We start from the raw sequence: 13,302 nt of genomic DNA on the forward strand, positions 1-13,302 counted from the left end.
GGGCTGGAGGCTGTGTCACACGGGGTCTGGTGGGAGGGCCAGGGTGGAACTTTAGGCCAGCTCCCAAGGCACCTGGGACCAGCATCCGCATCTCCGCGGCGCTCGCAGCCTCAGGTGGGGCCCGGACCGGCCTGTTCCACTTGGGGGAACGGGTCTGCAGTGAGGAGGGCCCATAGTGGGGCGGGTCTGTAGTGGGCGGGTCTGTAGTGGGCGGGTCTGTAGTGGGCGGGTCTGTAGTGGGGCGGGTCTTAGTGAGGTAGGTCTGTAGTGGGCGGGTCTGTAGTGGGCGGGTCTGTAGTGGGCGGGTCTTAGTGGGGCGGGTCTGTAGTGGGCGGGTCTGTAGTGAGGCGGGTCTTAGTGAGGTAGGTCCGTAGTGGGCGGGTCTTAGTGGGGCGGGTCTTAGTGGGGCGGGTCTTAGTGAGGTAGGTCTGTAGTGAGGCGGGTCTTAGTGAGGCGGGTCTTAGTGGGGCGGGTCTGTAGTGGGCGGGTCTGTAGTGAGGCGGGTCTGTAGTGGGGCGGGTCTTAGTGAGGTAGGTCTGTAGTGGGCGGGTCTGTAGTGGGCGGGTCTGTAGTGGGGCGGGTCTTAGTGAGGTAGGTCTGTAGTGGGGCGGGTCCGTAGTGGGCGGGTCTGTAGTGGGCGGTCTGTAGTGGGGCGGGTCTTAGTGAGGTAGGTCTGTAGTGAGGCGGGTCTGTAGTGGGCGGGTCTGTAGTGGGGCGGGTCTGTAGTGGGGCGGGTCTGTAGTGAGGCGGGTCTGTAGTGGGGCGGGTCTTAGTGAGGTAGGTCTGTAGTGGGCGGGTCTGTAGTGGGGCGGGTCTTAGTGAGGTAGGTCTGTAGTGGGGCGGGTCCGTAGTGGGCGGGTCTGTAGTGGGCGGGTCTGTAGTGGGGCGGGTCTTAGTGAGGTAGGTCTGTAGTGAGGCGGGTCTGTAGTGGGCGGGTCTGTAGTGGGGCGGGTCTGTAGTGGGGCGGGTCTGTAGTGAGGCGGGTCTGTAGTGGGGCGGGTCTTAGTGAGGTAGGTCTGTAGTGGGCGGGTCTGTAGTGGGCGGGTCTTAGTGGGGCGGGTCTTAGTGAGGTAGGTCTGTAGTGAGGCGGGTCTTAGTGAGGTAGGTCTGTAGTGAGGCGGGTCTTAGTGAGGCGGGTCTTAGTGGGGCGGGTCTGTAGTGAGGCGGGTCTGTAGTGGGCGGGTCTTAGTGGGGCGGGTCTTAGTGAGGCGGGTCTGTAGTGAGGCGGGTCTTAGTGAGGTAGGTCTGTAGTGAGGCGGGTCTTAGTGAGGCGGGTCTTAGTGGGGCGGGTCTTAGTGAGGCGGGTCTGTAGTGGGGCGGGTCTTAGTGAGGTAGGTCTGTAGTGGGCGGGTCTTAGTGAGGCGGGTCTGTAGTGAGGCGGGTCTTAGTGAGGTAGGTCTGTAGTGGGCGGGTCTTAGTGAGGCGGGTCTTAGTGAGGCGGGTCTTAGTGAGGTAGGTCTGTAGTGAGGCGGGTCTTAGTGAGGCGGGTCTTAGTGGGGCGGGTCTGTAGTGGGCGGGTCTGTAGTGAGGCGGGTCTTAGTGAGGTAGGTCTGTAGTGGGCGGGTCTTAGTGAGGCGGGTCTTAGTGGGGCGGGTCTGTAGTGGGCGGGTCTGTAGTGAGGCGGGTCTTAGTGAGGTAGGTCCGTAGTGGGCGGGTCTTAGTGAGGCGGGTCTGTAGTGAGGCGGGTCTTAGTGAGGTAGGTCCGTAGTGGGCGGGTCTTAGTGAGGCGGGTCTTAGTGGGGCGGGTCTGTAGTGGGCGGGTCTGTAGTGAGGCGGGTCTTAGTGAGGTAGGTCTGTAGTGGGGCGGGTCTTAGTGAGGCGGGTCTTAGTGAGACGGGTCTTAGTGAGGTAGGTCTGTAGTGAGGCGGGTCTTAGTGGGGCGGGTCTTAGTGAGGCGGGTCTTAGTGGGGCGGGTCTTAGTGAGGTAGGTCCGTAGTGGGCGGGTCTTAGTGAGGCGGGTCTTAGTGGGGCGGGTCTGTAGTGGGCGGGTCTGTAGTGAGGCGGGTCTTAGTGGGGCGGGTCTTAGTGGGGCGGGTCTGTAGTGAGGCGGGTCTTAGTGAGGTAGGTCCGTAGTGGGCGGGTCTTAGTGAGGCGGGTCTTAGTGGGGCGGGTCTGTAGTGGGCGGGTCTGTAGTGAGGCGGGTCTTAGTGAGGTAGGTCCGTAGTGGGCGGGTCTTAGTGAGGCGGGTCTGTAGTGAGGCGGGTCTTAGTGAGGTAGGTCCGTAGTGGGCGGGTCTTAGTGAGGCGGGTCTTAGTGGGGCGGGTCTGTAGTGGGCGGGTCTGTAGTGAGGCGGGTCTTAGTGAGGTAGGTCTGTAGTGGGCGGGTCTTAGTGAGGCGGGTCTTAGTGGGGCGGGTCTGTAGTGGGCGGGTCTGTAGTGGGCGGGTCTGTAGTGAGGCGGGTCTTAGTGAGGTAGGTCTGTAGTGGGGCGGGTCTTAGGCGGGTCTTAGTGAGACGGGTCTTAGTGAGGTAGGTCTGTAGTGAGGCGGGTCTTAGTGGGGCGGGTCTTAGTGAGGCGGGTCTTAGTGGGGCGGGTCTTAGTGAGGTAGGTCCGTAGTGGGCGGGTCTTAGTGAGGCGGGTCTTAGTGGGGCGGGTCTGTAGTGGGCGGGTCTGTAGTGAGGCGGGTCTTAGTGGGGCGGGTCTTAGTGGGGCGGGTCTGTAGTGAGGCGGGTCTTAGTGAGGTAGGTCCGTAGTGGGCGGGTCTTAGTGAGGCGGGTCTTAGTGGGGCGGGTCTGTAGTGGGCGGGTCTGTAGTGGGCGGGTCTTAGTGAGGTAGGTCTGTAGTGGGCGGGTCTGTAGTGAGGCGGGTCTTAGTGAGGTAGGTCTGTAGTGGGCGGGTCTTAGTGAGGCGGGTCTGTAGTGGGGCGGGTCTTAGTGAGGCAGGTCTTAGTGAGGCGGGTCTTAGTGAGGCGGGTCTGTAGTGAGGCGGGTCTTAGTGAGGCGGGTCTTAGTGAGGCGGGTCTGTAGTGAGGCGGGTCTTAGTGGGGCGGGTCTTAGTGAGGCGGGTCTTAGTGGGGCGGGTCTTAGTGAGGTAGGTCTGTAGTGGGCGGGTCTTAGTGAGGCGGGTCTTAGTGGGGCGGGTCTGTAGTGGGCGGGTCTGTAGTGGGCGGGTCTTAGTGAGGTAGGTCCGTAGTGGGCGGGTCTTAGTGAGGCGGGTCTTAGTGGGGCGGGTCTTAGTGAGGTAGGTCCGTAGTGGGGCGGGTCTGTAGTGGGCGGGTCTGTAGTGAGGCGGGTCTTAGTGAGGCGGGTCTGTAGTGGGGCGGGTCTTAGTGAGGTAGGTCTGTAGTGGGCGGGTCTTAGTGAGGCGGGTCTGTAGTGAGGCGGGTCTTAGTGAGGTAGGTCTGTAGTGGGCGGGTCTTAGTGAGGCGGGTCTTAGTGAGGCGGGTCTTAGTGAGGTAGGTCTGTAGTGAGGCGGGTCTTAGTGAGGCGGGTCTTAGTGGGGCGGGTCTGTAGTGGGCGGGTCTGTAGTGAGGCGGGTCTTAGTGAGGTAGGTCTGTAGTGTGCGGGTCTTAGTGAGGCGGGTCTTAGTGGGGCGGGTCTGTAGTGAGGCGGGTCTTAGTGGGCGGGTCTGTAGTGAGGCGGGTCTTAGTGAGGTAGGTCTGTAGTGGGCGGGTCTTAGTGAGGCGGGTCTGTAGTGGGGCGGGTCTTAGTGAGGCGGGTCTTAGTGAGGCGGGTCTTAGTGAGGCGGGTCTGTAGTGAGGCGGGTCTTAGTGAGGCGGGTCTTAGTGAGGCGGGTCTTAGTGGGGCGGGTCTTAGTGAGGCGGGTCTGTAGTGAGGCGGGTCTTAGTCAGGCGGGTCTGTAGTGAGGCGGGTCTTAGTGAGGTAGGTCTGTAGTGAGGCGGGTCTTAGTGGGGCGGGTCTTAGTGAGGCGGGTCTTAGTGGGGCGGGTCTTAGTGAGGTAGGTCTGTAGTGGGCGGGTCTTAGTGAGGCGGGTCTTAGTGGGGCGGGTCTTAGTGAGGTAGGTCTGTAGTGGGGCGGGTCTTAGTGAGGTAGGTCTGTAGTGAGGCGGGTCTTAGTGGGGCGGGTCTTAGTGAGGCGGGTCTTAGTGGGGCGGGTCTTAGTGAGGCGGGTCTGTAGTGAGGCGGGTCTTAGTCAGGCGGGTCTGTAGTGAGGCGGGTCTTAGTGAGGTAGGTCTGTAGTGGGGCGGGTCTTAGTGAGGTAGGTCTGTAGTGAGGCGGGTCTTAGTGGGGCGGGTCTTAGTGAGGCGGGTCTTAGTGGGGCGGGTCTTAGTGAGGCGGGTCTGTAGTGAGGCGGGTCTTAGTGAGGCGGGTCTTAGTGAGGCGGGTCTTAGTGAGGTAGGTCTGTAGTGAGGCGGGTCTTAGTGAGGCGGGTCTTAGTGGGGCGGGTCTGTAGTGGGCGGGTCTGTAGTGAGGCGGGTCTTAGTGAGGCGGGTCTTAGTGGGGCGGGTCTGTAGTGAGGCGGGTCTTAGTGAGGTAGGTCCGTAGTGGGCGGGTCTTAGTGAGGCGGGTCTTAGTGGGGCGGGTCTGTAGTGGGCGGGTCTGTAGTGAGGCGGGTCTTAGTGAGGTAGGTCTGTAGTGGGCGGGTCTTAGTGGGGCGGGTCGGTAGTGGGGTGGATCCGTAGTGGGCGGGTCTTAGTGAGGCGGTTCCGTAGTGAAGCCGGTCCGTAGTGGGGCGGGTCTTAGTGAGGCGGGTCTGTAGTCAGGGGCAATTGTTCCTCGTCAGCCTGGCTCGAGACCTTCCACCCATTGGGATTTTGTAAAACATCTACTTTAAAATGTGGCCGTGAGAAAAGCCCCCATCCCTCCCCACCATCTGTTCGCCTCTCCCCGATTTTCTAGGATTAAAGTATAGGCCTGAAATCCCCTACCCCCAATTCTAAAGCCCAGAAAGCTCTGAAAACAGGAAGATGTTCCCCCCAAGTTTGCAGCAAATTCACTGGGCAGCGATCCCTGACCTGAAGGGGTGTGAGGGCTTCATGTCCATGCGGACCCCACCCCTTCTGAAGACGGGAGATGTGGCTGTGGGAGCTGCCCCGGGCGCCCCGGGGTTCTGTGGCACACTTCCTCCCCACAGCCTGAACGCGCTGGAATTCTGAGTATGCCCGACCCCAGGGACAGTGGGGGTGGGGTGGGGGGAGCGGCACCTTGCAGCCATCGACGTGGGGACGTCACGCTCTGGTCCCGGTCTCCTGGGAATTCAGCCACAAGGTCACTGGCATTATTCATCACGTGCTGCAAGCAGGTCAGAGTCGGCCTCGTGAGGACACGGCTCTGGGTGGCTCCTCAGGGGAGCTGAGACCCGCGGGACAGGCTCCTAAGCCGTGGGATTAGAGAACAGTTTTCTGAGCTGTTTCTGTCAGTGTTTTGTTTTCAGGGGTGAACGTTTAAAGCCGCAGGCCTGACCTCCCTTCCACTCCCTCTGGAGCCGGAGCTGGTGTAAGGGCCGCGTCTCTGATGGTCCTGGGCTTCCCATCTCCATGCCTGAGCGGAAACCCTGGCATCCGATGAGGAAATGATCGCACAATCCCACAGAACCCTGCCCAGCGGCTGGCGCCGTCACCCCAACCCTCCTCCCCCTGCAGCCCGGCTCTGCAGCGTGGAGTGTCTGTGCTTGAACCAGGAGACCCTCTTCCTGGCCGCTACTTTCCAGCCCCCTTGGCTCCAGGCTGAGCTCCCAGGAAAGGGGCAGACCCCACAAACAGGTGAGGGCGGCACTGGGCTGCCTCTGCCCGGGAATTACACCATCCAACTATCCTCCCCAAAGGCAGGAGGGTCCTAACATCACTATTTCAATTTCTCAGTGGCTTTGGGTGCAAACTGGCTCATTTCTGTGGGTCTGTTGCGGGGACTGGCCTGCATTCAACACCCCTCACCCCACCCTGCTGGGTGGCCCTGTGGAGGGCCCCAAGGACACCCTGCTGCCTGGTCAGCTGTTTCTGGTGGGCCCCACGCAGGGCAGGCACGTGCCTCCAGCGCAGACCCTTGCCTGCTACCTGAGACACTTCACTGTTAACCATGGCCTTCCCCCAGCCCCCTAACCCAGCGAGTCCCCTCCTCATCCCCAGGTTCCCACCAGCCTCTGCTGCCTGGGACCCTCCACTGCGCGCCAAGGCCTCCGTCCTCATCCCCAGGCCCCCGCCAGTCTCTGTGGCTGCTTCCCAGGAGCTGCGCCGCTGACTTTTCCTCAGACACCTGCTCATCTATATTCTATGTTGCCTTCACTTGGGAAGATTCGGCCCCTCCTGAGCCTCCTGCCGCCCCTGAGATTCCCAAAGCCTTCACCTCATCACACACAGAACACAAGAACTTGAGCCACTCGGGGGAGAAAAAGGAGCTACTTGTAAAAAGTCAAGGTAGTCGTCTCCCCAACTCCCCAGTTCTTCCAGGCAGCCATCTCCCCGACTCCCCAATTCTTCCAGGCAGCCATCTCCCCAACTCCCCAATTCTTCCAGGCAGCCATCTCCCCGACTCCCCAATTCTTCCAGGCAGCCATCTCCCCAACTCCCCAATTCTTCCAGGCAGCCATCTCCCCAACTCCCCAATTCTTCCAAGCAGCCATCTCCCCGACTCCCCAGTTCTTCCAGGCAGCCATCTCCCCAATTCCCCAATTCTTCCAGGCAGCCATCTCCCCGACTCCCCAATTCTTCCAGGCAGCCATCTCCCCGACTCCCCAATTCTCCAGGCAGCCATCTCCCCGACTCCCCAATTCTTCCAAGCAGCCGTCTCCCCGACTCCCCAATTCTTCCAGGCAGCCATCTCCCCGACTCCCCAATTCTTCCAGGCAGCCGTCTCCCCAACTCCCCAATTCTTCCAGGCAGCCATCTCGCAACTCCCCAATTCTTCCAAGCAGCCGTCTCCCCGACTCCGCAATTCTTCCAGGCAGCCGTCTCCCCGACTCCCCAATTCTTCCAGGCAGCCGTCTCCCCGACTCCCCAATTCTTCCAGGCAGCCGTCTCCCCGACTCCCCAATTCTTCCAGGCAGCCGTCTCCCCGACTCCCCAATTCTTCCAGGCAGCCGTCTCCCCGACTCCCCAATTCTTTCAAGCAGCCGTCTCCCCGACTCCCCAATTCTTCCAGGCAGCCGTCTCCCCGACTCCCCAATTCTCCAGGCAGCCATCTCCCCAACTCCCCAATTCTTCCAGGCAGCCATCTCCCCGACTCCCCAATTCTTCCAAGCAGCCGTCTCCCCGACTCCCCAATTCTTCCAGGCAGCCATCTCCCCAACTCCCCAATTCTTCCAAGCAGCCGTCTCCCCGACTCCCCAATTCTTCCAAGCAGCCGTCTCCCCGACTCCCCAGTACTTCCAGGCAGCCATCTCTCCAACTCCCTAATTCTTCCAGGCAGCCGTCTGCCCAACTCCCCAATTCTTCCCCAGTTTGTGAGACACCAGGACGCGAGTTTTTCAGCACGTGACGTCCCAGGGTCAATGATATTGCTACCAACACTTCTTGACTACTATAGTTCAAAAATCATTCATCTTATTTTTGTTTATCCATAAAAAAGCCTTGCCCTGCTTCCTCAAGTTAAGATTCCAGAAAGGGAGTTTAGCTGTAGATTCACTTCATTAAAGTTGTAAGAGTTATTGTAGGAAGCTGGATCTGTTGTGAACTGTGGCAGAGCGATCAAGAAATCTACACACGTCTTCCTTCATCCACAGCACACGACAGAGAGAAAGCAGCAATAGTAACCGTAACAGAAAGTATCATAAAATTGGTTATTTCCCCTCGAATTGTACGTCTTAACACTTTCGGTTACCCCTCTGTAGTTCCTCTTTGCAGAAATTCTGTCCACCCAATCACCCAGGAGTGGTTCCACTTCACACACGCCCGGCACGTGAACCATGTCTCCACACGTCTCAAACGGTAGCGGAGGGAGTGCCTTGGCTGCAGGCGAAGGAGTAAGCCACACAGGCTGAAGGAGCAGACCTGCCCCACACAGGCGTTACTCCTCCCAGAAAAATAAGAATAAAATCACAATTGACTACACCCCTGAGAGCTTCTGTGGCCCTGAGGATGGAACTGAGGGTGTTGGGGTATCCTGCAGCCTTCCCAAGGATTCCGGCAGAAGTGAGAGCACACGTTCCTGCCTCCACCCTACTGCACAGGGCAGCCTGGCAAGAGCTGTATGGCGGTGCGCACGGTCCGCACTCCACCAGGTTGGGAAGTGAAGAAGAGCAGAGAATCTAGGCAGGAAGCATAATGTGAACATGCCTATTTCACACGTACCCCTACTCCTACCCCTAACCCCTAACTCTAACCAACTTAAACCTCACCTAAACACCCTACCCCTAACCCCTAACTCTAACCAACTTAAACCTCACCTAAACACCCTACCCCTAACCCCTAACTCTAACCAACTTAAACCTCACCTAAACACCCTACCCCTAACCCCTAACTCTAACCAACTTAAACCTCACCTAAACACCCTACCCCTAACCCCTAACTCTAACCAACCTAAGCCTCACCTAAACACCCTACCCCCAACCCCTAACTCTAACCAACTTAAACCTAAACACCCTATCCCTAACCCCCTAACCACCCTAACCCTAACCCGAAACACCCTAATCGGAACCCTAACCCTTAAAGAATCGCTCTGGGCCTGCCTGGCTTTGCCGAGCCTGAGCGTGTGAGTGCACCTGACCTGCCGCCTCTGTTCTCTCTGGGCTCCTCCATCCTGTGTCTGCTGGCATCGCTCACAGACCCACGCCCCATCCTGCTCAGCCACCTTGACTCGCTGGGGGACCACAAGATGAACACAGCTCTGACACTGCCAGCTGAGCCCGGCCGCATCTGGGGCTTCCGCGCGACGCTGTCCCCAAACAGCAAAGCTTTGGGTACAGATGGGAAGTTTCCTGAGGCTGGGACAAGGACTGGGCAGGGGCTGACAGCCGGTCTGGCACCGTAAGCAAGCCCCTGGCTTTCCCTCTGCTCACTGCCTTGGCTCTCTTCCTCACTCTGTCACTGATCACGTGCTCCTGAGAAACGGGCTCCCTGTGCTGCTCCTGGGGTGTGCGTCATTTTCCCGTGTCCCGTGTCCTATGGGTTCCAGGCACCACAATTCATTTGTCCACTCTGCTGCTGACAAACATGGGGACTGTTTCCAAATTCAGGCGTTTGTGCACGAAGCAGCGCTGTTCTGCCGTGTCTCCCAGCGCCCACCACGGGCCCCTGCGTGGGGCACTCCTCGGGCGGACACAGCCTCAGCCGCGCATGCTCACCGAGCGTGGCCTCACGTCCTCACCTGCCCTTGGTGCCATGTGTCTCTGGTATTTTGTGCCAAGCCAGGGGAGGATTAAGGCATTTCCCGTCTTAATGACGCCTTGGCCTCTCTCAAAGAAGCGCCTCTTTAGGGATTCTGCCCGCGTTTCTAAGTGATGTAAGGTCCTTCCTGGTTTGATGTGAATGTGGGCCCTTGCCACGGCTCCTTAACCTAACCGTACCCCTGTACCTGTGCTGTTCCCTTTCCACAGAAGGGCGAGCTCTACCACACCACAGAGAAGTCAGAGCTCCGCGTGTCCCCACCTGGAAGATGGAAGACCCCTCAGAAACAGCCTGCTCTTCCCTCTGCAGAGGTGGGGGTAGGGGAGTACTAGCCACACTCAAAACTCATAGCCTCTGAGGGGCGGGAATCACTTCAACATCTCGAACCTTAGACAGATGTGTGTGCCTCAGGCAGCATGCACGCACACACAGACACACGTCTGTCTCCTCCCGGGAACACCGTGACCGCAAGAGGCTTCACACACGCCGGCTGCAAGGGTAGGAGCCCAGACGCCGCGCCGGGTCCCGATGGGCTGTGACGTGAAGATGGGGAGACCAGGCCCTTAGCAGCCACAGAACGGGCCCCAGAAAGACGCACAACGGCTCCACTCTCGGAAGCAGATGGTGGCTCTGGAGGGAGACAAGGCTTACTTTGCTCCAGGGACTCTGAGGAGACGCTGCGTAGGGAGGCTGCCCCCAGCAGGAGACATGGAGGGCGAGGGCAGAAGGAACAGTGGTGGGGAACAGTGGCACTGACAGGTTCCAGACCCTGACCCTGAGCTTCCCGCAGCACCTAAACGCAACACCCTGACTCCCGAGAGGAAGGGAGGGAATCCCGAGCTGACCTCACACAGGAGAACCGAAGCTCAAAGCTCAAGTGTCGCCCTGAAAGGCACCGGCAGACAAAGGCTGCGTCTCCAGAGCCAGCCCTGCATCCACCCAAACTAGCGTGGTGCAGGGACTCCTCCCTCGGCCGAGTCGCCTGGCCCCAGACTGTCGGATGTGGGGCCAGCAGAGACCCTGGGGGGCGCCCCATGGACACGAGGGAGACTGAAGCCCAGAGGGTCCCACAGCAGTGAGCAGCCCCTGCTGCCAGGCTCCAGGGCTCTAGAAGCCCCAGCCCACCCCACACTCAGGGCGCACAGAAGGCCCCAGGAGGGAGGGTGGGAAATGCCGGGTCAAGCGAGCAGCATCCAGTTCTTTTCTGCAGGACATCTGAGCTGTGCCACACACACTTAAGGCTTCTAAAGAGAAAAGACAGCGTCCCCCGCTGTCCAACCCTATTCATCACAGGACGCTTTCTGCAGAGCCCCTTGGGGCACGAAGGTTCTTCCCAGCACCAGTCTGAGAAACGATGAGGCCCTGGGCAGGAGGAAACATGGCCCCATCCTGTTCGAGGGGCCACAGCATCCCTTGGGGCCCCTCTCCAGACCCAGGGCTGGACAGGCTGGCTTTCTGCCCAGCTCCAGCCAACTGGCATACACTAAGTGTGCAGCTGAGGTAGTGGGAGGAAGGTAAAACATATCCCACTTGGCAGCCACTTCCAAAATTAAACACGGTTAACATCTGTCCCCACTGTCCCAATTCCAGACATTTACCCAAGAAAAATGGGAACGGAAGTCCACACAAGCACCTGTATACAAATGTTCACAGCAGCTTTGCTCATAAGAGCCCAACACTGGAAACAACCCAACTGCACATCAACAGGTGGACAGATAAACAGATGTGGCCTGCGCATCGAAGGAATGCTACTCGTCAGCGAAACGGACCCACCGGGGACAGGCGCGGCAACAGGGTGAACCTCAGAAAACATGCGGCTGCGGGGACACAGCTAGATGTGAGCACGTGCAAACTACTGGAGCCTCCTCAGCGGCTCCAGAGCAGGGAACCCACCTCACCAGCGACACAGCGGCGACGAGGGCCGGGTCTGGGAGGGCGTGGACCAGGGAGGGGCGACGGAGGCGGTCTCCCTTGCCGGGGTGCTGGCAACACTGCGGCTGCACCTGTCAGAACGCGCCAGGGTGGACACAGGAGATCTGTGCGCTTCCCAAGTGCAGATCACGGCTCAGCATCTCATGGGGAAAGGGGCAGGGCTCTCTTCAGGACATGCAGTAAGATTTCAAGTGCAGGCACTTTTAACACTCCTCGATCCAAAAGCAGCTCCAGGGCCAGCCGCCGTTTCCAGCCTCAAGGGCAGGCTCGGTTCTGGAGCTCCCTCCAGTGGCCATCGGGGTGCCGGCACTTTCAGGGCCCCACCAGGAGAGCAGGGGCCCCGCCGAGGACCAGAGCGCCTGGACCAGAGGGAGCCCTGCGCGGCCCGCACGGATGCCTCTCAATAGGTGGGATGAGGCCGACACGACTCGGTGAGTTGCCGCCACGGCTTTCGCCGGCAGCCAGCGGCTGCAGGACAAGGAGAATGTGCCGGTTCTGTTCCTGAACAAGCCCCACGGCGCTGCGGGGTCCCGGCCCAGAAAGCCCACCCTGCCCCAGAATTTCCCGAGGCCCACAGAAGGGGACCGGCATGAGAAAAATACTGGTGATCACAAACGCAGCAACGGTGCGGCCGTAGGTGTCTGCGCATCCGGCGGGGCTCCTACGGGAGCCCCACGCCGCCTGGACGCCGCCTAGCAGATTTGGGGCCAGGCTAATTAGGACCCATCTTGGCTCACAGCCGCCAGCTCCGGGCCATGCTGAGGGACAGGGGAGCGGAGGATACTGCCTGTTTCCTGGCGGGGGGCCCTGCTCAACAGCCTTTCCCTCCCCTATAAACTGTCCCAGCATCCCGGGCCATTCCTTCCAGTAAGTTGGGAAGTCCAGGACCAGACCTCAACGTGGAAAAACCTGGAGGAGAGAAGGGGGGACGAGGGGTTCTACCTGCCCTCTACCTACCTGCCCTCCTGTCTGCCCACGGGATGCCCAGAGGCTCCCAGACCACCAGCCCCACACCCTTGGTATGGGGCCGTCCCCAGCTGTCGGCCAGGGGCCTGCTGGGGAGGCTGATGCCCGTCCCTAAGCCTGAGCCTCCATTCTGGCACAAGGGAAGGCCCCACATGCCCCGGAGGAGAGGGTTCGGGGCACAATCTTCACAAAGGCTGGAGTGCACCCCAGAGGTGAGGGTTTGGGGCACAGTCTGTTGGTGGAGGCAGGAGTGCACCCCAGAGGTGAGGGTTTGGGGCACAGTCTGTTGGCGGAGGCAAGAGTACACCCCAGAGGTGAGGGTTTGGGGCACAGTCTGTTGGTGGAGGCTGGAGTGAACCCAGAGGTGAGGGTTTGGGGCACAGTCCGTTGGCGGAGGCAGGAGTACACCCCAGAGGTGAGGGTTTGGGGCACAGTCTGTTGGCGGAGGCAGGAGTACACCCTAGAGGTGAGGGTTTGGGGCACAGTCTGTTGGTGGAGGCTGGAGTGCACCCAGAGGTGAGGGTTTGGGGCACAGTCTGTCGGCGCAGGCTGGAGTACACCCTGAGGTGAGGATTTGGGGCAGTCTATTGGCAGAAGCTGGAGTACATCCCAGAGGTGAGGGTTTGGGGCACAGTCTGTTGGCGGAGGCAGGAGTACACCCCAGAGGTGCGGGTTTGGGGCACAGTCTGTTGGTGGAGGCCAGAGTGTACCCAGAGGTGAGGGTTTGGGGCACAGTCTTCACACAGGCTGGAGTGCACCCCAGAGGTGAGGGTTTGGGGCACAGTGTGTTGGTGGAGGCTGGAGTACACCCAGAGGTGCGGGTTTGGGGCACAGTCTGTTGGAGGCTGGAGTGCACCCAAGAGGTGAGGGTTTGGGGCACAGTCTTCACACAGGCTGGAGTGCACACCAGGGAGGCTTCCTGCCTCTGGCAGAATCACCGCCATGCTCAGTCACAAATGCAGAGCTGCGTTTGGACGCTGCAGCACATGTTGGGGCCCCAAACAACGGTCCTGTGCACCAGGCTTCTCTCCCAGTGGGGTCTGCTGCTCTGTGGAGCTCAGGGGTCCCCGGAGTGCCTGCCTTAGCGGAGGGCAAAGCCTTGAGACACGGATGCTTTGTCCTCAGGGCTCCACCGGCTCCTCAGAACAGAGCCCCTCAGCGCTGCAGTGTGTCACATGTCCCCAGT

At 60.0% G+C, this 13,302-nt stretch overlaps 1 protein-coding gene across 4 annotated transcripts in view; it reads right to left on the reverse strand.

Moving 5' to 3' along the window:
* The window catches only part of C6H7orf50 (chromosome 6 C7orf50 homolog), a 140,017-nt gene that overhangs the window by 55,822 nt on the left and 70,893 nt on the right, over positions 1–13,302 (reverse strand). The gene's annotated exons all lie outside the window — the stretch shown is intronic.

This window comes from Pongo abelii, chromosome 6 (assembly GCF_028885655.2).
Source record: "Pongo abelii isolate AG06213 chromosome 6, NHGRI_mPonAbe1-v2.0_pri, whole genome shotgun sequence".
Classification (NCBI taxonomy): domain Eukaryota; kingdom Metazoa; phylum Chordata; class Mammalia; order Primates; family Hominidae; genus Pongo; species Pongo abelii.